Source organism: Palaemon carinicauda, chromosome 37 (genome assembly GCF_036898095.1).
Source record: "Palaemon carinicauda isolate YSFRI2023 chromosome 37, ASM3689809v2, whole genome shotgun sequence".
Classification (NCBI taxonomy): Eukaryota; Metazoa; Arthropoda; class Malacostraca; order Decapoda; family Palaemonidae; genus Palaemon; species Palaemon carinicauda.
The window spans coordinates 41,960,907-41,986,970 of NC_090761.1; the positions used below are offsets into that span (position 1 = coordinate 41,960,907).

The following is a 26,064-nucleotide window of genomic DNA, read 5'->3' on the forward strand; positions in this document are numbered from 1 at the left end:
CCTTTCGCGTGACCCCGGGGGGTCGTGAATCCTCCTTTCGCGCGACCTGGTGGGGTCGTGAATCCTCCTTTCGCACGACCCGGGGGGTCGTAAATCCTCCATCGCGCGGCCCTCGGGGGTCGTGAATCCTCCTTTCACGCAACCCTCCGGGGTCGTGAATCCTCCTTTCGCGCGACCCTTGGTGGTCGTGAATCCTACTTGAGCGCGACCCTGTGGGGTCGTGAATCCATTTCGTGGGAGGTCGTGAATTCATTCCGCACGACCCTGGGGGGTTGTGAATCCAATCCGCGCGACCCTGGGGGGGTCGTGAATCCTCCTTTCGCGCGACCCTGGGGGGGTCGTGAATCCTCCTTTCGCGCGACCCTGGGGGGGTCGTTAATCCTTCTTTCGCGCGACCCTGGGGGGGTCGTGAATCCTCCTTTCGCGCGACCCTGGGGGGGTCGTGATTCCTCCTTTCGCGCGACCCTGGGGGGTCGTGAATCCTCCGTTCGTGCGACCCTGGGGGTCGTGAATCCTCCGTTCGCGCAACCCTGGGGGGTCGTGAATTCTCCATTCGAGCGACCCTGGGGGGGTCGTGAATCCTCCGTGCGAGCGACCCTGGGGGGGTCGTGAATCCTCCGTTCGAGCGACCCTGGGGGGGTCGTGAATCCTCCGTTCGCGCGACCCTGGGGGGCCGTGAATCCTCCGTTCGCGCGACCCTGGGGAGCAGTGAATCCTCCGTTCGCGCGACCCTGGGGGGCCGTGAATCCTCCGTTCGCGCGACCCTGGGGGGCCGTGAATCCTCCGTTCGCGCGACCCTGGGGGGCCGTGAATCCTCCGTTCGCGCGACCCTGGGGGGCCGTGAATCCTCCGTTCGCGCGACCCTGGGGGGCCGTGAATCCTCCGTTCGCGCGACCCTGGGGGGCCGTGAATCCTCCGTTCGCGCGACCCTGGGGGGCCGTGAATCCTCCGTTCGCGCGACCCTGGGGGGCCGTGAATCCTCCTTTCGGGCGACCCTGGGTGGGGCGTGAATCCTCCTTTCGCGCGACCCTGGGGGGCCGTGAATCCTCCTTTCGCGCGACCCTGGGGGGCCGTAAATCCTCCTTTCGCGCGACCCTGGTGGGCCGTGAATCCTCCTTTCGCGCGACCCTGGCAGGCCGTGAATCCTCCTTTCGCGCGACCCTGGGGGGGCCGTGAATCCTCCTTTCGCGCGACCCTGGGGGGGCCGTGAATCCTCCTTTCGCGCGACCCTGGGGGGGGCCGTGAATCCTCCTTTCGCGCGACCCTGGGGGGGCCGTGAATCCTCCTTTCGCGCGACCCTGGGGGGCCGTGAATCCTCCTTTCGCGCGACCCTGGGGGGGCCGTGAATCCTCCTTTCGCGCGACCCTGGGGGGGCCGTGAATCCTCCTTTCGCGCGCCCCTGGGGGGGCGTGAATCCTCCTTTTGCGCGACCCTGGGGGGGGCCGTGAATCCTCCTTTCGCGCAACCCTGGGGGGGCCGTGAATCCTCCTTTCGCGCGACCCTGGCGGGCCGTGAATCCTCCTTTCGCGCGACCCATTTCCCGCGACCCATTTCCCGCGACCTTAGGGGATCGTGAATCCATTTCCCGCGACCCTAGGGGATCGTGAATCCATTTCCCGCGACCCTAGGGGATCGTGAATCCCTTTCTCAGGACCCCAAGGGATCGTCGTTACAAGAACCCTCAGGAACTCTGTCACCGATTCCATCCTCAGGAATCGTGTTGTGTGAACCCACATGGGTTCATGCGACCAGAAGCATGACCAGAACCCAAAGGTTGTGATTGTTACCTGTAGGAAGAAGGAAACCCTTAGGCAGCATGTCGAGGAACCCACAGGATTTATGCGACAAGAGATGACGAGAACCTGAAGGAACACCGTCATCGTTACCTGGAGGGAGAAAGCATCTCCTAGGCAAACCCTAAACAGGGTTCACGTGACTAGCGAAGATTCTGTTATGAGAGTCAACCAACTCGGCATAGCCGCAGTCACGAGAGTCCGTGGGTTCAGCGTGATGAGAATCTGAAAACTCTCTGTCCTGAGAGCATGACTATATGAACCCAAACAATTCGTGAGGTAAGAAGAAGACTCCCAGCTACGGGAACCTAAAGGTCCAGTGTAACCGGTGTTGTGAGACCCTGAAGGGTCAGCGTAACGGGAAATCAGCGTGACGAGAGGTACGAGAACCCAAGGGCTCAGAGTAACCAAGGTTGCAAAACCCATGAAGGTCAACGCAACGGGAAACTGAAGTTTCCTCGCCATGAGAGCCTGAAGACTCGATGTGACGAGAGTCCGAGGACTGTCATGAGAGTAGAATTCAGAATGACGAGGGTCACGAGAACCAGAAGTTTCAGCGTAGCGTTTGGTACGAGAGCCTGCAGGCTCAGCATATCTGAGGGTCAGCATAATGGGAGACTGAGGTTTCACTATCACGAGAGCCCAAAGGCTCAGCGTAACCGGTGTTGCGAGACCCCGAAGGGTCAGCGCAATGGGAGACTGAGGTTTCACTATCACGAGAGCCCGAAGGCTCTGCGTGATTTGAGGCACGAGAGCCCGAGAGCTCAGCGTAACCACGGTTGCGAGACCTCGGAGTGTCAGCGCAACGGGAAACCAAGGTTCCGGTACAAGAGCCTGAAGGCTCAGCGTAACTAGGGTTGCAAGACCCCGAAGGGTCAACGCAACGGGAAACTGAAGTATCCCTGTCACGAGAACCTGAAGGAACAACGTGACGAGAGGCATGAGACCCCCAAGGGGTTAACGTAACATGAGACCGAGATCTCCCTGCTACGAGAACCTGAAGGTTCAGTGTGACTGATGGGACGAGCGCCCGAAGGCTTAACGTAACCATCATTACGTGAGTCCGAGGGCTCAACGCAACTGGAACCCAAAAGTTCCAAGTCACGAGAACCCAAAAGTTCAGCATGACAAGAGACCTGAAGGACTCCCAGGGTCATGAGAACCAGCAGGATCAACATGACGAGAGCCCAAAGACTCTTAACAATCACGCCAGACCAAAAGGTAATGGTCAATGTAAGGATAACCAGCAGGTTCAAAGAGATGACTCCTCACAGCCCAAGGAGGAGAAAGTCTAGGATGGAGAGGGGTTTCAAACCCTTCCACCCTACGAACCTCCGGAGAGGAACGTAAAGCCTAAAGGCTACTCCACCCAAGGGGGAGACTGCTCCAGCTCGAGAGCTACCTCCCCCAAAGGAAAGGTTTGTTCTCCAGAAGGAGAACAGCACTTAAGGCACAGTTCTATCTCCAGCCCTGGAGGAGAACTGTAAGCGTACGGGGACCACTGATGCCCAGTGGCGGTCTTCTCTTGTGAACGAGAGACATGTTTCCCCAAAGGGGAAACCTGCCTTGGAGTATGCTCTGCCACCGCCCCTGGTGGATCAGCAACATCCTTGGCATCAGACACTGACTCAAGGTCTGGCCGACGTGCTGCAGCACCTGCGACCACCCGCAGCTCTAACACAAACGATGAACACAAGCTTTCTCTTGCTAATGAGAGAATTGTCCTCCTGAAGGAGGACATCGCTGAACAAGCTTTCTCCCAGCCCTATGGGAAAAAAGCATAAATATGTTGGTCACTAAACAATGTTTCTCGTGAACAAGAGAGAAGTCCTCCCGAAGGAGGACATATCCTTGAGCTTTCTACCAGCTCTATGGTAAAAAAAGCGTAGGCGTAACAATCTCTCTCACGAACGAGAGAGAAGTCCTCCCGAAGGAGGACATCGCCTGAGACAAACTTTCTCCCAGCTCTATGGGGAAAAAAGCGTAGGAGTAACAATCTCTCACAAATGAGACAGAAGTCCCCCCCCCCAAGGAGGAACAAGCCTTAGACTTTGCTCTCCCCCCCTCCCCTCCAGAGGAAGAAGCAGTCTTCGGCGACGAGATAGCAGAAGCAGATCTTGTCGAGCTGTCAGCAATTCTTCCCGAAAGAGGGAAGGTTACCGAGCGGCTTTAGAAAGGAAGCTCTCCCTCGGAAGGGGGAGCAGCCCAACTCCAGGGAAGGTTCTCCAACCCCTGGAGGCAAACCTCCAGGCAGCACTGTGCTTCCCATCAGCAAGCCTTGTTCAAGTTGAAGGTTGGCAATGGGTGCTACCTCGTTAATGTGAGTGAGCAGCTCACGAGTTGCCACAGGTAGTGCAGGACATTGACTGGAACGGCCATATCCGTCGGCCTTTCTTTCTATGTCAGCTGCTATCTGTAGAAAAAAATAAAAATTGTGATGAATTACAATTCATAACTCCCACTGCATAAAATGAACTATTCAGGGAATAAGTCAACCTTGCTTGTAAAAGAATTCCTCGAAAGTTAACCTTGCTTGTAAAAGAATTCCTCGAAAGGGAGCGGACATGTTAGTTAAGCACTCGCTCCGCCAGCCAAGGAAGGGCGTTGACCCCTCGCCAGCAAGGGGAGCAAAACGAGAATTGAAAAGTTAAATTACAAGCAGTTATGAACTCAAGTACTGGGAGGTAAAAAAAAAAAAAAACGGGAGCGCCACCAAACACGCATACGGGAAAGTAGCTGCCCCGCAGAGGAATTGCTGGCCACCCACGAAGGGGTAGGGCGGCAGGTAAGGGAGTAGTAGTATCAACTCAATGACGACTCCCTTACGGCGGAGACCGCAGGATACACTATCAACTGTAATAAAAGTTACAAGTATTTAACAATATATGAGTATGTTTCCATTTACAGTATACATATACACACTATATATGTGTAAAATAAAAGCATGCAAATAAAAAGAATAAACTAAACAGAATAACAATCAAGGCTAGTCTTTGCGGGAGAGACAGGCAGCATGTCCGTCCTCTACCGAGAGGTGTGAGTAAGCGGGGGTATCCAGTCTACCCCACTTCCACTTGCTAACTAGCGGATGGGGTAGTTATCCCTCACTAAAAATTATCATTGCTCGTCTTTTAACTACGCCAAAAGTAATGCTGTATCCCTATAAATAGTATGGGGCTTGTATTTGTGCCGGAACAATCTTTTTTTTGCTAAGCTTTGCAGCAAATGTTACAATGTTAAAAATATCAGATTGGTTTAGGAATGGATTGCTTTCGCAATATTTGGAGTATTTTGAATTATCTTGATGCTTATTGATCTACAGTTTCATGTGGAAGGTACAGTATTAGGAAGTTTTTCTTAGACAAGCTGTGTGTGATATTGAAAAACCCTTCCATTCTCATGTGTTTATATTCAAAATATGGTCCACATCAACTTGTACATGAAAATATGTGGCTGGGGAATTACAAATTTGCCTTTTTTTCCTTAAGTGCAGTTTCCAGTTGTATGGTTGTATTCTGTAAAATATAAGAAGAATAAGTCAAAATTTCTTAAACATAATATAATTATTTGGTACAAAAAGAATTAGCTGACCAATACAGTTAGACTATACAATGAGTGATAAATGCCAATGTATATTTGTTCCAACACTTATACAAACTTTTTGTCCTTTAAAATTAGGAGTATTTAAACATTATTACAGATTTTGAATTATTTAATATTTTTTTATTCATCATAACTACAGTATATAATTTTTTTTCATTTCCTTAATTCATTTCCTCAGTGGGTTACTTTTCCTGTTGGAGCCTTAGGGTTTGTAGCTACATGACGAGTGGTATCCTAATATGTTAGCACTTCTAGTTGAGATTCTGAGATATCTAAACTTAATAACTTCCTACCTTGCCCTGCGCATCTTCAAACGTACCAACAATCCGTAAAGTTTGCTTGCACTTAACAGTTGGAGACTATCAAGCATCTATCAGTCGGGATCCACGATGTAATCGCTGCTAATGCTGAATTGATAGAAGAGGCGTTGGATCTGATTTTTCTAGAAAATAAAATCTGCGTTGTCATCAGGGTTGGATAGAATCTTGATTGAGCAAGTCAAGCGTTGGGAATTCTTTGATCCGGAAATCTGAGAATTGACCCTATCACGCGCCATGTGAGCAAGAACTGACCACTGAAACTCACAGGCGGGTCTTCACCCTTGAGGAACATAGAAGTGTCGATCGATGGCTGTCAAGTCACCTTTCATGGACTCCATGGAAGCCTCCCCGTGGTCATTAAATTGACAGATGAGGGTGACGACACTGATGAAACTGCCTCTGCCTATGGATTCTCCACCTTAATTGTCACAGGATCAGAGTTAGGAACCATAGGATCAATGATGATGTGAGACTCCTCCCCCCCTTCATGAGGGAGGACTATATGAATCTCTGATGGATCCCTCTTTCATTTGGAGTACTGATGCTACAGATCAAGAACAGAACCAGGGCACAGCAGAAGAGGGAACTGCCGAACGCTTCTTGAACTACTCTTTGAAGGCCAAGTTGCCCCTAACTCTCTTACCCTCCAAGTGATTAGATGCCATGGTCTGTGTGTTAGGAGAGTGCATTGCATGAGTATCAATCCTTAGACAAAGAAGTGTCTTGCAGGTCATCATGGTCTTTTTGTCCTTAGACGAGAGACGAGAGCAGTCCCGGGACATCATCTGTCCTGGATCCGTATTGAAAGGATGCATTGGAAGGTCTTGTCACGAATATCCATGTTGCCGAATGGTGCAAATCCCAAATTAGAGTCACGGTCTTGTTAAAAGAGGCGCAGGATTCCTGTCACTTGGTGTCCTCAGGTTCAGTGCCTTAACACATGGAGTTTGTACACAGATAGACCAGGCACCTGGTGAGCTGATATGCTGTGACGGTGTATAGAGACCACGATCGTGGACATCATGTGAGTGAAGACTGGTCATTTGGCGACTGACCACAAAATAAACAAGATTTTTGAGAAGATGAGTGGTGAGGAGAACCATAATCCGTTCCTTCCATGCAACCATGAAGGAGGTTCTCCTAACTCAGCCAAGCAAGTAGGATCGGAAGTCTCTCGTTCATAAAGGGAAGATAGTCATCATTAAAGGCAAAACTGAGCAGCCACATGAACATCCAGAAGGAAATGTAGGAGGCAACCAATGTCCTGACTAGCAGTGCTTGTGCACAGTCCAGTGTGACACTGAGCACTGATAACAGTAGGTCACCCATGTACCAAAACACCTTCCTGGACTGGGTTGAATTTTGGTAATGCACTACTTCTACATGCATGTGGAGAGAGATCAGTTGATGTCCAAGAGACTGGGGCCAAATGGTCCTCATGGATTTTAGTGACTTTCTTCCTCTTTTCTTGGGGGTGACCAGCATCAAGTCCAAAGGCTCAGAAGAATACACAGGTGTGGAGGAAGGGGACAGTGAGTACAAATGCTTCGGTTCCTCCTGACCAATCTTCAGATATTGAGGACTACTGAGCTGGTGGTAACAAACTGATAGGGGGGGGGGGCTAATATCCAGGAGCAGGCAACGACTCGTCAAGGGTCATATCGCTCCTCTGCAGATGGATCAGCTGAGGAGAAGGACACTGCAAGGAAAAAGCATTTGCTAGTGCCTCAAGAAGCTTCTTTGATGGGGTGCCATTGATACCAAAAGAATGAAACAACTTCTGTAGGTTCAGGGCCTTACAAAAGTCATCATTTAGCAACACAGTAATATGTGTACAGTACTTTGAGAGAAAGACAGTGGGGTATTACCTTAACTGAGGGAAGGTGATACTTCTGCCATCTTTAAAGCATGCCACAAGGGCAAGCCAGAGTGACCTACTACTTTCTCACGAATTCCTCCAGATAACCCAGCCCCAAAGAAATGCGAAGGAGATGCAATTGGCTTCGAACTCATCAAAAACCTACCTTAAACTATTATACATCATCATCTTTGCTAAATCGGCTTACTGCATAAAAGTTCATGCCTACCCAGTTTGCAGGGGGATGACTGTCAAGTTATGCTGATACAAAGTTGATAATCTAATCATGAACCAGTTGCAACTCTAAACACATTTTTAAGGATAAAGCTTCTGCACATGACTCATGAAGTTTCTATGAACAGCAAAAAAGCAAAGCTATGTAATCACATTTTGGAAAGAGAACAAAACAAAAGACCAAACACCCAAAAGTTGGAAGCAGCAGAGAAGCACGTCCATACTGAATTGCGGCCAAAATCAAAGTGAGGATTGCTCTACCTGACTGGTGAGTGGCTACACTCCATCTGCCAAAATCTTCTATTTACCTTTTTTAAAAGTTTAAACAGCCACTCTGGCTATGCCGACGTCTTACTTCTATTAAAGGATGGTGGTTTGTATTTGTGTAGGAAACAATCTTTATTGACAATAGTTAATATTTCTACAAAATAACAGCTTACCATTTACACGTGACCATTTGTTGATATACTGAACAAGTGTCAAATAACATGGGGTAATGTTCAGTGCATCAAGAAGCACCAGCTCAGCAAACCTATCTACCCGCTTGGCTGTACAATTTGGAATTTAGCCATAGTTTTTAATTTATTTTGCAAATTGATTCGTATTGCCAGGAGTTTGTTCAGATTCCATATGAGGGTTTGTTACTGTCCAACTGCCTGTCACAGACTAGCCTCTATTGACCTTAAGCCCAGGAATGAGAGGGTTGGTTGAGGTCAGATATGTAATTTAAAGGACTGTGCTTTGTATATCTATGATAAACAAATTAATTCTTATATTTATTTGTTCCTATTCATATAAAAAACTTTCATCTTGTGAAATGTTAAGTTCATTGTCTTTCCTGGGAATATCCTTCCTAGTTCCATACAGCAGTAAGAAAGAAGATACTAACAACCTCCTTATAGCTCAACATTGGAATGTAGAAGCTGTTAAGGACTCGGCCAGTAATGGTTTAAAAGGAAACCAGTCATACATCACGGAAAACCAGACACATTCCAGAGAAACGGTTGGTAAGACAGTAACTCAACCTCTAGCATCTTTCTGTGAGGAGCCTTCTTATTTACCTGTTTGAAAACCATACAATTGCTCTAGGAACTAAGTTTTAGACAGCCAGACTGACGAAAGGAAGCAGAATGAAGGTAAAATAAGGTACAGCTAGGGGGCTAACGGAATGCTGCATACCCTTAAGTAATTCCCTACAGTAGACTGCAAAAGGTGCCCTGATGGCATTACCACCCCTTAGAGAACATGGCTAGGAAAAACACAGAGCTAACAAGTCAGCAAACATGACAAATTCGGAGATAATTTGTATTTTTCCTAACCATACAAACCTTAGCTATTTACATAGGGTTTACTTTCGGCGTAGCTGAAAATGACGAGCCATTAGATTTTAACGAGGGTTAACTACCCCCGCGCTAGTTAGCAAGGGGGTAGGGGAGGGGTAGCTTGCTACCCCTCCCCCCCCCACACACCGGTGAATTGTCTCACTTAACTTAGAGGTAAGACTTGTCTTGGGGGACAGGGCTGGCGGCCAAATATGTGTAAATAGCTAAGGTTTGTATGGTTCGGAAAAATACAAATTATCTCCAAATTTATCATTTGTTCCGTAACCGAAATACAAACCATGCTATTTACATAGGGTGACTTACCCCTTAGGAAGGGTGGAAAGTCCCCAGCCTTACTGGCTTTGGCTTTACCCGGGGACTCAGAATCCGAGTGAGCAGCACTCGAGAAAAAGAGTCCCTGCACCTCACAAGTTCCTTGCTCTGCAAGGAACGTGTGGCCTACATAAGCTTGTGTGTGGAGGAATAGTGTGTGACTCGTCCTAGGAAGTTGACCTGGAGTCCTTTAGATGGAATTCTAGGCTAGGACATTCCCAATACCACCTCGTCAGGGTATGGGAGACGCGACAGTATCAACTTAACCCTGGATAGGTACGGTGGGTCGTTTGCGACCCCGAGCGTCAAAAAAAAACAGGTTTTTCTCACGTGACTCACCCCTGTGACTGAATTTGTGGGTGATCGACCTGCAGGAGGTGTCTCCCCTACACGCTCTAGTAGTGTCCAGATGTGCATTGCTGTAGCTGTACTCCTTCCCCGATTTCTGAGACGCGTCGGGGTCGTTCGCGTCCGAGTTTACCCTTCTGAGGTAGTTTGCATAATTATCAAAGTTATTACGTATTATGAAATTGTCGTAGAATGGTGCAACTTGTATAGGTTATCAGTTGTGGAAAGTCTTGGTGGATTGTTTGGCTACCATGTGCATGTTTTTTTTTTTAGTTAAAATGTCGTTCATCACCACGAGGACCATTTTACCGCGAGTGCCCCTTTTTCATTTTTTTTCATTTTTTTGCCAAGTCATTTTTCCGTAAGATATTGCCAAATAGTGTCGTAAAACTTTTGCTTGTTTAGTGTTGGAAAGTGTGTCTAGATGATCTGGCTACCCATGCATGACTTTGTTTTTGTCAGATACGACGTAGTTATTGGTATATTGGGTATTTAACTGCGGTTACCAATTTCTGTTTTTTTTTCAATATTTGTAAAAATTACTACGTAGTAAGGAATTGCCGTATATTATTCATTTTTTTTTCATGTTTATGTGTTAGAAAGTGTGCCTTGATGGTTGGGCTAACACGTGCATGTCTTTTTTTTTATCTGAGATGTCGTATATTAGAATGTCGGGCATTTTACCGCGAGTGTCCCTTTTTAATTTTTTTTAATTTTTTTGCCAAGTCATTTTTCCGTAAGATATTGCGAAATAGTGTCGTAAAACTTTTGCTTTTTTAATGTTGGAAAGTGTGTCTAGATGATCTGGCTACCCATGCGTGATTTTGTTTTTGTCAAATACGACGTAGTTATTGGTATATTGGGTATTTAACTGCGGTTGCCAATTTCTGTTTTTTTTTTTCAATATTTGTAAAAATTTACTACGTAGTAAGGAATTGCCGTATATTATTGATTTTTTTTTCATGTTTATGTGTTAGAAAGTGTGCCTTGATGGTTGGGCTAACACGTGCATGTCTTTTTTTTTTATCTGAGATGCCGTATATTAGAATGTTGGGCATTTTTCCGCGAGTGCCCCTTTTTATTTGTTTTGCATTTTTTTGCTTAGTCATGTTACCGTAAGGAATTGGCAAGTAGTGTCGCAAAACTTATATTTTTATAGTGTTGGAAAGTGTTTCTAGATGATCTGGCTACCCATGCCTATTTTTTTTTTAGCCAGATATGGCGTATATATAAGTATGTGTTCGATTTTCCTGTGATTGCCATTTTTTCGTTTTTTCCCATTTCTTTCAAAATTACTACGTACTAAGGAACTATCACAGAGTAATATTTCATTTATATGTTTATTTGTCGGAAAATATGCCTTGATGGTTTGCCTAGCACGTGGCTGAAATTTTTTTTTTCTGAAATGCCGTATATTAGAATGGCCATTTTTCCACGAGTGCCCCTTTTTATTTGTTTTGCATTTTTTTTCTTAGTCATGTTACCGTAAGGAATTGGCAAGTAGTGTCGCAAAACTTATATTTTTATAGTGTTGGAAAGTGTTTTTAGATGATCTGGCTACCCATGCCTATCTTTTTTTTAGCCAGATATGGCGTATATATAGGTATGTGTTCGATTTTCTGGTGATTGCCATTTTTTTGTTTTTTCCCAATTCTTTCAAAATTACTACGTACTAAGGAACTATCACAGAGTAATGATTCCTCTAGATGTTTATTTGTCGGAAAATTTTGTTTACTTTTTTTTTGATTGAATATCATCAAATTTTTTTAGCTAAAATATTGTTTTACATTTTTTTTTTTCGATTTTATTTCCCTTCAAAAAAAAATTTTTGGGTCAGAATTTTAATTTTATAGTCGTAAAATAATCGACAATTATCCAGCAACCCACCATACAATTTTTATGCATATCCAATAATAATTAGATTAGTAAATAACACCTTGAAATTGACATACCCTTCCTACATTTCAAGTGGCAGATTAGGGAGTCTGAGTCAGTGTGGTTGGCGGCCATTTTGTGGACATATCCGAAGCGTAAGCTGCCCTATCTATATATATTCTTGTTCCCTATAGAATTTGTGATATTTTGGTATATTTTTACCTGCATAAATATCATATTATATATTAAATATATGTATTTTTTTATGAAATTTCCAAGTACTCAAAAAATTACCTTTAGATATGGCCCCTGATATAAATGTAATTTACAAAATAATGAAGATTTTTTTTACATATTTCCATTTTAGGATAACATATGTTTATTCCCTAAAAAAATTAGCCACTTCCTATTTCATTTGGGTACCCAAAAAAATTCATGAAATTTGGACAATTTTTTTTGGCCAAAAAAAGTTACCCTTTTTTTCTCATATCAGATCTTCACCTCCATGGGTCTGACTTCATCCAAAATACATCAAGATGTGTCCTAAACATTCAAGAATCAATTCCTAAAAGGATTTGTGTAGATATGTATAAACTTTTTTTTTATGAATTTTTATGTCAGGTCTTTTTTTTTCTACTTAATTTTTTAAAAAATTTATAATAAATAGTTTTTCTGCAGATGAGTAGTATTTATCTTTACAGTTGTTTTAAGCATTCATTGAAGTTTTTTTTGGCAAAAGAAAAAAGGAGGTTACTGCAAAAACTGATTTTTCAAGAATTTTTTTTGGCGTCGGGGTCGTTCGCGTCCGAGTATACCCTTAAAGGGGTGTCCGAGGACCGTACCTATCCAGGGTTAATACTAGGAACACAAGGGAGCATGGTTTACCTGCAGAGGTTGAGGTCAGCTATGCAGAGACCAGGATGCTGCTTTCCCCAAGAGAGGGAAGGATGAAGAAAGAAGTAAGGGCCAGACATACTCTTTCATTCCCGCAGACTGAGACCGGGTAATAATGCCCTCAACCTTCTGCTACCTGTCCAATAAGGAGCCTGAGGTTAGACCAGCTGTTGTGCAGCCACCACGGGGCCGATAGAAAAAGTATCGAGGCTCCTGTGGGTCACATCCTGCAGGTAGTAGGCTGTGAAGGTCGTTTGACGCTTCCAGACCCCAGCTTGTAGCACCTGCGTCACAGAGACGTTTCTCTTAAAGGCCAGGGACATAGCGATGCCCCTGACGTCGTGTGCTCTAGGGCGACGTGACAGAGGAGGGTCAGGATTCAAGGCGAGATGGATAACCCTTCGAATCCAGGCCGAGATGGTGTTCTTGGTGACCCTCCTCTTAGTCCTTCCCGTGCTTACGAACAACGCCTGCACGCGGGGACGAACTGCAGTTGTTCTCTTCAAGTAACGCCTCAGACTCCTCACTGGGCATAATAGCAGATAGTCTGGGTCACTTGTTACGGAACGGAGACTCGTGACCCTGAAGGAGTCGAACCGTGGGTCCGGCACTCCAGGGTTCTGAGTCTTGGCAACAAACTCAGGGACGAACGTGAACGTTACCTCCCCCCATCCCCTTGAATGGGCGATGTCGTATGAGAGACCATGAAGTTCACTAACTCATTTGGCAGAGGCCAACGCGAGTAGGAAAGCCGTTTTCCAAGTCAGGTGGCGATCAGAGGCCTGGCGTAATGGTTCGAAGGGGGGTCTCTTCAGAGCCCTGAGGACCCGAACCACGTTCCATGGAGGAGGTCTCACTTCCGACTGAGGGCAGGTAAGCTCATAGCTACGTATGAGTAAAGAGAGTTCTAGCGAGGAAGAAATGTCCACTCCTTTCAGCCTAAAGGCCAGGCTTTAGGCTGAGCGATAGCCTTTCACCGCCGAGACCGAAAGGCGCATTTCCTCCCGCAAATACACAAGGAACTCCGCTATTCCTGGAATAGTGGCATCGAGTGGAGAGATACCCCTCCCACGACACCAACCACAGAAGACTCTCCACTTCGCCTGGTAGACTCCCGCGGAGGACTTCCGCAGGTGTCGAGACATTCTTTCCGCAACCTGCTGCGAAGAGCCTCTCTCCGTGAGGAGACGCTGGATAGTCTCCAGGCGTGAAGCCGAAGCGAGGCTACGGTTTTGTGGAAGATGTTGCAATGTGGTTGTCTGAGTAGCTCATGTCGTGGGGGAAGTTCTCTCGGAGGTTCCGTTAGGAGTTGCAGAAGGTCCGGGAACCATTGCGAGTGATGCCATAGCGGAGCTATTAAGGTCATAGACAGGTTGACCGATAGTCTGGTCCTGTTGAGCACCCTTCTCATCAGACAAAACGGTGGGAAGGCGTACACATCGATGTTGTCCCACCATTGTTGGAAGTCATCTTGACAGTGTCTTGGGGTCCGGGACTGGGGAGCAGTACAGAGGCAGCTTGAAATTCAAGGCCGTCGCGAACAGGTCCACTGTCGGGGAACCCCACAAAGTCAGGACTTTGTTGGCTATCTGAGGATCCAAAAACCACTCAGTACTCACTATCTGTGAAGCTCTGCTCAGACTGTTGGCGAGCACATTCCTCTTGCCAGGAATGAAGCGAGCTGATAGGGCTATCGAGTGGACTTCGGACCACCTCAGAATCTCTACTGCAAGATGGGATAGCTGTTGTGAAAAGGTACCTCCCTGCTTGTTGATAGCCACTACCGTGGTGTTGTCGCTCATCACCACCACGGAGTGGCCCGCCAGGGTCCGTTGGAACTGTTGAAGGGCTAGATACACGGCCTTCATCTCTAGCAGGTTGATGTGTGGGTACTTTTCTGATTCTGACCAAAGGCCTGAGACCCTCTGGTTCAGAATGTGGGCCCCCCACCCTTCTTTTGACGCGTCCGAGAACAGTGTCAAATCCGCGGGAAGGACGAGAAGATCCACTCCCTTTCGTAGGTTTTCGTCGATCAGCCACCACCGCAGGTCCGCCTGTTCCGTGAGTCCTATAGGGACCAGAGAGTCCGGGGAATCGGTGCCCTGATTCCACCGGGACTTGAGCCGCCATTGCAGGGATCTCATCCTGAGACGGCCGTTCGGGACCAGGCGGGCCAGGGAGGCTAGGTGACCTAAAAGACGTAACCATGATTGGGCTGGAAGCTCTTCCCGCCTGAGGAAGGGCTCTGCAACCCTCCTCAGCCTTGCTATCCTGTCGTCTGATGGAAAGGCTTTGTGGAGATTGGTGCCTAATAACATGCCTAGATATACAAGTCGTTGGGACGGCTGCAGAGAGGACTTCTCGAGATTTACCATGATCCCCATATCTTGGCAAAGTCCCAGAAGCCTGTCTCGGTGTCAAAGAAGGGTCGACTTCGAGTCTGCCAGGATCAGCCAGTTGTCCAGATATCGGAGGAGACGGATGCCGTTTCTGTGCGCCCACGACGAAATCAGGGTGAACACTCTGGTGAACACCTGAGGTGCTGTGGAGAGACCGAAGCATAGTACCTTGAACTGGTAGGTCTTGCTGTCTAGGCTGAATCTCAAGTACTTCCTGGAAGACGGATGGATTGGGATCTGGAAGTACGCGTCCTTCAGATCCAGTGTGCACATGAAGTCTTGTGGTCTCACTGCAAGTCTGACCGTGTCCCCTGTCTCCATGCTGAACGAAGTTTGTTTGACAAACTTGTTCAGAGCTGAGAGATCGATGACGGGTCTCCAGCCTCCAGATGCCTTCTTTACAAGAAAGAGTCAACTGAAGAAGCCTGGGGAGCCGTCGATGACCTCTTGGTGAGCATCCTTCTTGAGCATGGTCTCGACTTCTGCCCAAAAGGCTAGCCCCTTTGCCGATCCCATGGCATAGGAGCTCAACGACACTGGATTCGCTGTCAGGGGAGGTTGAGATGTTGTGAATGGGACGCGATATCCTTGGCCGATCACAGAGACCGTCCAGGAATCGGCCCCATGTTGCTGCCACCTGTGCACGCAACTTTGTAGGCATCCCCCCACAGGTGAACACGCGGGGGCACTGCCAATCCTAGCGTTTACGGCCACGGCCGTTCCCTCTAGGATTCCTGCCTCCCCTGGAGGACTTTCCACCCCTCTTGTCCTTGACAGGAAAGGGCTGGGGCTTAGACACCTTCGTCTTAGCTGTCGGAGCCTGCTTCGGTGTCCTGCGAGGCTGCTGTTGATGCTGTTGTGGAGCTGGAGGCTTGTAGGGCCAAGATGTGAGGGCCCTTTGGAGGAGCGAATCATGATTCGACTTCCTCCACCTCTCAGCTGTGCGTTCTACATCCTTGGGCTCAAACAAGCTTCCTCCAAGGATGGAGGAGTGTCTGAGCCTGCAAACATCCACGGCGTGGACCTTCGGATGAAACTTCTCGGTCACCGCATCGCGTCACTTTAAGATCGAGTTGGCCCACAGGTTGGTAACCTGGTGGGCCAGGAACTCGATGGAGCGAGTGCCCGAGAGGAGGAAGGTCTCCAGGGCCTTCCTATTGCTCTCCTTAGACAAGTCCTCGGAGCGCAATAGGATGCCCAGAGAACCCAGCCAGACGTCCAGCCACGAAGTGGCCTGCATGGCACACTTCGCGACCTTCTCCTGGCAAAGGATCTCCGAAGCCGAGAATGTCACCTGCCGGGAGGAGAGCTTCTCAAGAGGAGTTCCCCTTGTGAGCTCTTCCACCGAGTGGTGGAGGGGAAGAGCTACACTGGACTCCCCCCATGATCTCAAAATACCTCCTCTGCTGTAAACGAGGAGGTGGGAGGAGTTTGTTCCCGGCAGAAGAACGGCTGGAGGAGGCGAGTTCCGAGAGCTAGGCTTCGACCTTGTCTCTGGCACTCTTCACCCACTGGGACCAAGGCAAAGCTGCACTGGCCCTTGGGGGTTTCTGGGTACCATAGACTTGGTCTAGGACCGTATCCTTGCCTTCACGAGGGGCAATCTCCGGGTCCTTGACCCTGTTGAGTTGCCTCATCAGATTCAAGACCTGCCAGAAGGCATGCTCAGACTCGTGCTGCTCTCCTCCCTGTGGACTGGCAGCTAAGTCTCCCGTCCCCAGGGGCTCTTCTTGGGGAGACACGTGGACGTTCTCCCAGAGTCTGGTTGGCTCTGGACGGATCCATGAAGACGACTTAGGAATCGTCTTTGAGTCCTTGGGTTCCCTCCTGGGCGGGATACAGGACTCCAGCAAAGAGGTCTGGAAGGTACCTTCCACGCGAGACGTTTCTCTTCCTGGAGGTGGGGTTCCCCCCATTGGTGCCGTGGGAGAGGCCCTCACCTCGTTGGACTCTCCTGAGGACGGAAAGGCTTCGTCCACAGGAGAAGGAGAAAACGACCGCGAAGGGGATGGATCCTTCCTGACGGACCTCTTAGGAGCCAACTTCTTCCTGGGAGAAGTCACCACGAAGTCCACTCCTCTCCTTCTCTTCAGCTGGGGCGAGTCTGTCCTTGGTCTGAGTCCCAGATCAGCGAGGGCCGGCGTCACAGCCTGCACCACTGCTTTCATCAGGTGACCAAACCAAGACTGACGGGCGACGGACGCAGTGTCAGTAATCCCCGCTGGAGGGAAGGGGATCTCCTGATCCTTCGGAGTGGACGCAACGGGGCCTACCTGAAAAGAAGAAAGGGAAGAATGTTGCCTGGACCTCTCCGGTGACTCTTCCTGGTCCTGGGTGAGAGCCCTGCGCTTGCGCAGTGGCGAACCTGATGGCGATCTGGAAGTACGCGTCCCTGTCGTAGGCACGAGCTGCGGGACACGGAGAGAACGGGGGTCGCGCTGGCGCTCGCGCGAAGGAGCATTCAGAGGGTCACGCGCGGGCGGCTGCGGGAGCGCAGTCACGCGCAGGCGCGCGGGCGAGTTGGCGCGAGGGCGCTGGCGAGGGCGCTGGCGAGGGGGCGCGTTGGCGCGCAGCTGAAGGTGCCCGCGCAGGTGAATGAGCGCGCGAGGGTAGAGGAGATCGCTGTTGGTCAGGAGAACGATGAAGCGCAGGAGATCGACGGCGCACTGGAGATCGATAGCACGTGGGCGAGCGATGGCACGTTGGCGAACGCTGGCGCATCAGAGAACGAAGGCGCGTTGGCGAACGATGGCGCGTAGTACGTGCAGGTGATCGACCGCGCGCAGGAGATTTAGCGCGTGTGCGCGTCGGAGACCTGTGACGATCCGAGTCATGGGCGCGTTGGCGAGCGCTTGCGCACAGGCGAAGGATTGCGCGGGCGCTCAGGAGATCGTTGGCGTGCAGGAGGGTGTCGACGCGCAGTCAGCTGGGTCACAGGATCAGATGGCGAGGAAATGCGCAAGGGCAAATGCTCGCGGTCGGACTCAGAAGAAGACTCGTGGGTGCACGAGCGCGTAGGAACACTTAAAGTGCGCACCGGAGTGCGTGCGCGCTGTTGCGCAGGCGAAGATGGGTGCACAGGAGCGCGAGGGCGAGGTGAAGGAGTAAGGTCCTTGCCTGCGTCCAGATCCGAAGATCTAGGGTGCGTGGGAGAGCGTTGGCGCGCAGGGCGCGCATCAGGAACAAGGTGCGTAGGTGCGCACTGACGAGCAGGAGCAGGAGACCGATGGCGCGCCTGGCGCGCAGCAGGAATAGAAGGGCGCTGACGGCTAGCAGGGGAGCGCTAGCGAGCAGGAGAGAGCAGGCGAGCGCTGACGAGCAGGAGAGCGCTGGCAAGGCGAGTCTGAAGGCGCGTTCGCTCGCAGGGGAAACCCGGCGTGCAAGGGATTTACTCACATCGTGGGAGACATCCCTTTGTCCCGAAGGGACCGGTGCCCGTCAGGTGGCGGGGTAAGAAGGCGCCGGCTGCGCATCTGCATCCAGGGGCGAAGGTAGGCCGGAAGGACTGGAAGGTCTAGCAGGCGTAGGAGATTGTGAGCGATCTGCGGAGCGGTCCAAGGACGTGGCTGCTACGGTCTGCTCCCGACGAGAAGAATCCTCTGCAGGGGAAGACAGCGGTGAAGACGACCCGAAGAGGAGCCTCTTATAGGGAGAAGGAAGGCCCCTCCGGCGAAGAGGATGACGAGTCTTACGGCGAAGGCGACCTTGAGGAAGGGCATCCACATCGTCGGTCCTCCGAAGAGGAGTCTCTGTCAGTGCGCTCCCCCGAGGAGGAGACGCACCCACAGGAGAGACCGTGGGACTCAACTTCCCCCTCGAAGGATGTTCGGAAGGGGAGGCTGAGCCTTTAGCAACGTCTGCAACAGCAGCAGCAACAGAGGTTTGACCAGACCTGTCGGAAGCCTCTGCCACAACCACGTCGACAATAGACAGAGGGTCTACCTCTGCTATTACCGGCGATTGCTTGACAGCAGCCCCTAACTGGATCAAGTCAAACAGGGCTTCCTTGGAGGGCAAGCCCTTAAGCCCCAAGGAAGCCCAAAGCTGAAAGAGATCATTATTAGAAACAGCATGGTCATCATCGTAATGAGAATCAAAATCCTCCCCCGGAGGAGGAGGGGGGAGCTGCCCCGCTATGGGAGGCAACGCCCTCTCCCGCACCCCGAGGTCGGGAAACAGAACAATGGCCTACGCTACCACTCGACGGCCTCTCACGAGAGACCGACCGAGTGGGAGCTTCGGAGGAGGTTCAGGCGGCGGAAGAAGAGTCCTTGGAGCCTTCCTTCTTCAAGGCAGCCCTTGAAGGAGAAAGGTCTCTCTTGGACTTCTTCTTACGCCGCCGGGCAAACCTCTCCCACTGGGAGGTAGACCACTCCCAGCACTCACTACAAGTTAAGTCTCTAGTACACCGTTGACCTCGACACTGCGGGCAAAGGGTGTGGGGATCCGTCTCGACCGCCGACATGAAAGTTCCACAGGGGCGGCCGGAGAGTCCAGGGCACTTGCCCATAATTGCGATGAAGGTAGAGGCCAACTTCCAAATACACAAAGCTGAAGAAAAGGAAAAAACAGATTAAGGCTGTCAAAAGCGAGGACGAAAGACAGCTGCTCATCGTCCGAGCCAAAAGTGAAGTGAGACAATTCACCGGTGTGTGGGGGGGGGAGGGGTAGCAAGCTACCCCTCGCCTACCCCCTTGCTAACTAGCGCGGGGGTAGTTAACCCTCGTTAAAACCTAATGGCTCGTCATTTTCAGCTACGCCAAAAGTAAACCCTATGTAAATAGCATGGTTTGTATTTTGGTTACGGAACAATTGGAAATTAAGGGTAGTTGCAAGATCAGTCTGATAAGATTTATGAAAAAACAATCTGCTTTTAAGCTTTAAGATATAGAATTTGGTTGTATGGTCCAGTGCAAGAATCGTAAAGGTCAATGCATTTATCGATGTTGCCATTCTCAATTAACCCTTTTACCCCCAATGGACGTACTGGTACGTTTCACAAAACTCATCCCTTTACCCTCATGGACGTACTGGTACGTCCTTGCAAAAAACTGCTATTTTACATTTTTTATTGCATATTTTTGATAACTTTAAGTTGAGAAATTTCAGGCATTTTCCTATAGATTGAGACCAACCTGACCACTCTATGACGAAAATTAAGGCTGTTAGAGCAATTTAAAAGATATATATTGCAAAATGTGCTTGAAAAAAAAATGCCTGGGGGTTAAGGGTTGGAAAGTTCCAAATAGCCTGGGGGTAAAAGGGTTAATTGAATGATATACATGCTATACAATACTAAAAGAACGTTATGAGAGAACAAAGAGTGTAATACGTTCAAGAAATTGTAAAAATAAACTAAAACTTAAATAAGTGATCAGCAAAAGTAGTACAAGTAGTCAAAAATATGAAAAATTTGTAAGTTGTATTTTTCCTAATTATACAAACCTTGGTCTCTATATTATGGCTATATTGCTCTGGCTTGCTGGAAAATACGCCATAAAATGTTAACAAATTAAACAAACCACTGCTAATGAAGGGCAGGGTAGTGGGGTAGACAAATCAACCCGCTCATGAACATAGCTCTGCTGTATACCCACTTTTGATGCTGGCAAGTTGGCCAAGTATGAGTAAAGAGCTCAAGTTTTGTATAGTTAGGAAAAATACTAATTACTTACAATTTGTCATTTGTTCCAGCATAAAACATACAAACTAAACAAATTGAACAAACCACTGCTAATGAAGGGCAGGGTAGTGGGGTAGACAAATCAACCTGCTCACGAACATAGCTCTGCTGTATACCCACTGTTGATGCTGGCAGGTTGGCCAAGTATGAGTAAAGAGCTCAAGTTTTGTTTAGTTAGGAAAAATACTAATTACTTACAAAAAAAATCATTTGTTCCAGCATAAAACATACAAACTCTTTCACTCCTTACTATGGAGACACCCTTAGGTGGGTGGAAGTCCCAACCCAACTGGCTGGGAACTTGACCTGGGGTATGATTCTGAGTTTGTGCTAGCGTGAGGCAGGTACCCTGGCACCTCACAAACTCTCGGTATATTATGACCAAGAGTTGACTGTCTGGGCTTTTTTGGAAAAGGTGTGCGACTGTGACTTGACCAGATAAGAATAACAGTGTGTGTAACACTCTTCTTACTTAACCAAGAAGTGCACCTAGACATTGCACGTCTCCCCCCTTCTAAGGAGAATGCGGACATGAAATATATAGTGCATATTTCAAGGAAATTGGTAATTACCTGCAGTCAGAGGTAGGCCAGCTTGCAAAGTCTTCCTGATGCTGTTCCACAAGAGAAGGAAGGAAAAGCTGGTCATTCTATCCATTCAACCCAGACTAAAAGCAGGTAACACCTGCCCTCTATTAACTGCTACTTGTCCCACAAGGAGCTGAGGTAGCTTACACCTGCTTTGCTGCCACCACAGGACCTATGGAAAATGTATCCAGGTTTCATCCTGCAGATAATGTGCTGTAAACATAATCTGACATTTCCAGACACTTCCACTTGTAGAACCTGCACCACAGCAAAGTTTCTATCAACCCAACCCAAGGCCAAAGCTGTGCACTCCTGCTGTGCTAACTTCAGCACCTCCAACAGCCATTCCTGGGGGAGGGACCAAATTCCCCAATGAAGGATGGTTGGGATTTAGTGCTCACTCAATTACTTGGAAAATCTCCTCTTGACCCTACCCGTGCTGACAAGCCGTCATATAATGTACGGGCGAGCTCCCGAGGTTCGTTTGAGGTAGCGCATCAGCGCTGTCACAGGTCATAGTAACAGTTACTCAGGATCATCGGTTACATGACGAAGACTTGATATCTGGAAGCCCTAGAAACTACTTCACTACAGACGTATTTTGAGTCTTAGCAATGAATTCAGGGATAAAGTTGAGGGTTATCTAACCCCATCCCCTTGCATAGGCTATGTTGTGTAAAGACCATGCAACTCACTGACCCATTTGGCCTAAGCCAGGGCAACCAGAAAGACCATTTTAAGAGTGAAGTCGCGATCTGACAAGTCAGCATAACGGTTCATAAAGGGATTCTAGTACACATACTACGTTTCAAGGAGGAGGTCTAACTTCCAGCTGAGGACATGTAGGCTCAAAACTCCACAGAGAGAGACAATTCTGTCGAGGAAGAAATGTTAACTCCATTCAGTCTAAAGACGAGGCTTAATGCCGATCGGTAGCCTTTCACTGCAGAGACACTAGAATTTTTCTTCTTTCAGGTACAGTAAGAACTCCGTCACAAGATGGTGGTATTGAGAGGAGCAATATGCCCTCCACGACAGTTCACAACACCAACCTCAGAAGATAGAAGATAGCTCACTTTGCTTGATAGACAGCAATGGCTGACTTCCGGAGGTATCCAGGCATCCTTTTCGCCACTGCTTACAAAACGCTTCTCTGCAAGAGGAAACGCTGGATAACCTCCTGGTGTGACGTCATAGGGAGGCAACTGCCCCATGGACATTTTCTGCATGAGGTTTTCTGAGGAGGTTGGAAAGGAGGAAGGCATAAAAGCTTTCTTGGTACCTCTGTGAGCCCAACTACGTCTAGAAACCATGTGGCTTGCTGCCAAAACGGAGCTATTAGGATCATCAACAAGTCTTGTGATTCCCTTGTCTTCTTAATGAGTCTCCTCATTAAACAGAAGGAGGGTAACGCATAAACGTCCATATTATCTCATAAATGTTGAAAGGCATCCTCCAGGGCTGCCTGGGGATCTGGTACTGGGGAGCAGTACATCAGAAGCTTCTGGTTCAGAAATACCACAAACAGGTCTATCGTTGGCAAACCCCACAAAGTCAAGACTTTGTTGGCTATCTGAAGAAGCAAAGACCACTTGGATAATTGGCAAAAACCAATAAGAGCCAATTATCCGAGTCTTCCTGCTCATATTGTTGGCAAGGGTGTTCTTCTTCCCCAGGATGAATCTGGCTGATAGGGTGATCGGTTTGTCTTCCGTACATCTTGAGATTTCTACAGCGAGATGACATACCGATTGTGAAAAACTGCCTCCTTGCTTGTTTATATATGCCACTATCGTTGTGTTGGCATTCATCAACACCACAGAGTGACCTGAAAAGAGTATTTGGAAGCGTTTCAGGTTTTGTCTTACCGTGTCTGCCGTCTCCATCTTGAACAGGGTTTGTAGAACAACCGTGTTCAAAGCCAAGAGGTCCAAGACTGTTCTCCAGCCTCCAGACACCTTCTCTACCAAAAAAAAAAAAAAAAAGAGAGAGAGAGAGAGAGAGAGAGAGAGAGAGAGAGAGAGAGAGAGAGAGAGAGAGAGAGAGAGAGAGAGAGAGAGAGAGAGAAAGTCGACTGTAGAGGTCTGGGGACTCGCCTAGGACGTCTTGAAGAGCATCCTTCTTCTACATGGTTTGGACTTCTGTCGGAAGGGCGAGTGCGATCACTTCATGAAGGAACATGACACCACTGGATGGTAAGTTAACCGAGTGGAAGAGAGAATGAACGGGACGTGGTACCCTGTTTGGAGGACAGAGGCTGTCCAAGATTTTGTGCTGTGGAACTCCCATCTCTGCCACCTGACTAAAGGCATTTTCCCAATGGTGGACAGATGGGAGGAATGGCCCCATAGCGGGAGACACCACGTCTTCCCCCTCTATGAAAGGGTTGCTTCGGGGCTTTCTTGCTTCACATTGGTATGCTAAGAAACCGCTGACTATCTTTTATGTACTTGTCTGTTGACAGGGAACAACCTCAGTGCTGGTGGCGTCTAGTAGTAAGGACGAGATATCGCTGCCCTATGGAGAAGAGTCTTAACTCGCCTGATGCCAACACTCCACAATTGTGTCAATGTGTATTAAAAAGAGAAGGACCATTCATCCTCGAGTTATTATTATTTATTATTTTTATTACTTGCTAGGCTATATTTTTATTACTGTACTTGCTAGGCTACAACCTTAATTGGAAAAGTATGATGCTATAACCCCAAGGGCTCCAATGGGGAAAAGTAGCCTAATGAGAAAAGGAAAGAAATGAACTAAGAGAAATAATGAACAATATAAAATATTTTAAGAACAGTAACAACATTGAAATAAATCTTACATCTATAAACTATAAAAACTTAAAAAAAAACAAGACGAGTCCTAAATAAGTGTGCCCGATTGTATCCTCAAGCAAGAGAACTCCGTCCCAAGACAGTGGAAGACCACAGTACAAGGGCTATGGCACTACCCAAGATTAGAGAATAATAGGTTGCATTTTTGGAGTCCTCCTAGAAGAGCTAATTATACCATAGCTAAAGTAGCCACTGAACAGTTATAGTGCGGTAATTAACCACTTGAGTGAAGAAGATTTGTTTGGTAATCTCAGAATTGTAGTGTATGAGGACAGGAATGCGAGAAATGAATAGGCTAGACTATTTAGTATGTATGTAAGCAAAGGAGAATGAGCCATAACCAGAGAGATGGATCCAATGTAGTACTCTCTGGACAATCAAAGGACCCAATAACTCTCTAGCAGGAGTATCTCCACAGGTGGTTAGTGCCCTAACTCACCTTTATAACTTGAGAACCTCTCCTCAGAACCTGTCTACTGAGCTTGGCAATGAGATGACAGAGTCATGTGTCCTCAAACCCAGTTCATCTACATGTTGGTCAGGTGACAAACCAGGAACTCGACTGCCCTTGCTCCAGCAAGCAAAAAAAGTATTCATTGCTTCCCAGTTAGCTGGTTTTGCCAAATCCTCATTAGCAATCACATAACCAACCGAACCAGACTAGAAGTTGATCAATGGGACGGATTGCAAATCAGCCTTTGCAACTCGCTCGATGTTCGCAGCCGAGAATGTCACAGGTTGTGCTGCCAATTTGTCAAGCGTGATGTTGCTCATCAGGAGGCAATAGAGAGGTATCATTACCCAGAATCTCGTAATACTTTCTCTGCAGAACAAACACAGAAAGAAGTAATAGAAACAAGTGTTCAGCTGGTAAGGAGTTTGTTGCACCAGTTACCTGGGCAAAGACCTTATTTTTGGGTCACCTAACCATCCTGGACCAAGGTAACTCTATCGTAGTTTTTCCGGCTCTGGCAGTCTGGGAGAAGAGGTCAAGGACCATATCTTTCCCCTTTGAGAGGGGGGAAAAATTAGGACCGCCAAGGTTGTTGATTATCTTAATGCAGCACAAGACCTGTATAAAGGAAAAATCTGATTCCCTTAGCTCTGTGGCCAAAGCCATAGGGGTACCAGCCATTGGTAGCACTCCATCCGCATGGTCTGAAAAGTTGTCTTGCAACTCATGCAGTCCCGAGCTCACACCAAAGAATCCCATGCTGGGTCAGGTTTGTCTGCTGGTTCCCTCACAGGGGTCCTGAGACTTAGTGTGGAGGTTCTTTGCTTCAGGTAACACCAAGGCCGGGACTGAACTCGGAAAGCTCTTCTGTTAACTTGAACCCTCAGGGTAACTTGAGGTCCAGTTCTTGGGATTCAAATCCTTCCTTTCCCATGATCTGGCCGCAAAGGCGGCAAAGAGGGATGTACTCTTCTACTTGAAAAGGACCCGACTGAAGCTCCAGGAGAGGTGCAGGTCGTTCGTTCATCATAAACTCTACCGGGGACAGCCGGTATTTGCCTGTGAACGAAATCTCCCCAGGAGATCTAAAGCCCTCTGTCCCCTCTTCCTCTTGTATGCTTTGACTGGGACAATACCCTCTTCTATGTTTTGTCTGAGACAATACCCAGTCTCTCCCGAGTAGGATCAAGGCTAGAATGGGAGGCATTAGTCTAGATATTGCTGGTACCTAGATGGCCACTTAGGAGGAGGGAGACAAAAGATACTGCAAGAGGGGGAGCTTACCTTGCCTTGTTGCAGAGCTCCTATGCCCGAGATCCACAGGTGGAATTGAATTCCCAAGAGGACCTAATACTACAAGACTCTTATTACCACCTCTATGAGTTCCTTAAACCAAGGCGGGTCCTTTATGAATGAAATCAGTCGGAACTGCTCGCCCACCCACCTTGCCAGTGCATGGTGGGTGAATGTGCGCTGACACACAAGACTTCATCCGCAAATTGAAACATCACGGACTGGTGAAGAAAC

General features: G+C 48.3%; 1 protein-coding gene and 1 long non-coding RNA gene across 3 annotated transcripts in view; one reads left to right on the top strand and one right to left on the bottom strand.

Annotated features, from left to right (window-relative positions):
- LOC137629594 (atrial natriuretic peptide receptor 1-like) overlaps window positions 1–26,064 on the top strand; it is a 1,161,427-nt gene that overhangs the window by 1,114,264 nt on the left and 21,099 nt on the right.
- Window positions 4,901–26,064, bottom strand: part of LOC137629595 (uncharacterized) — a 152,823-nt gene continuing 131,659 nt past the window's right edge. For both annotated transcript variants that reach the window (XR_011041546.1, XR_011041547.1), the window contains exon 3: window positions 4,901–5,308. This is a non-coding gene — a long non-coding RNA (uncharacterized lncRNA). The remainder of the gene's footprint in view (window positions 5,309–26,064) is intronic.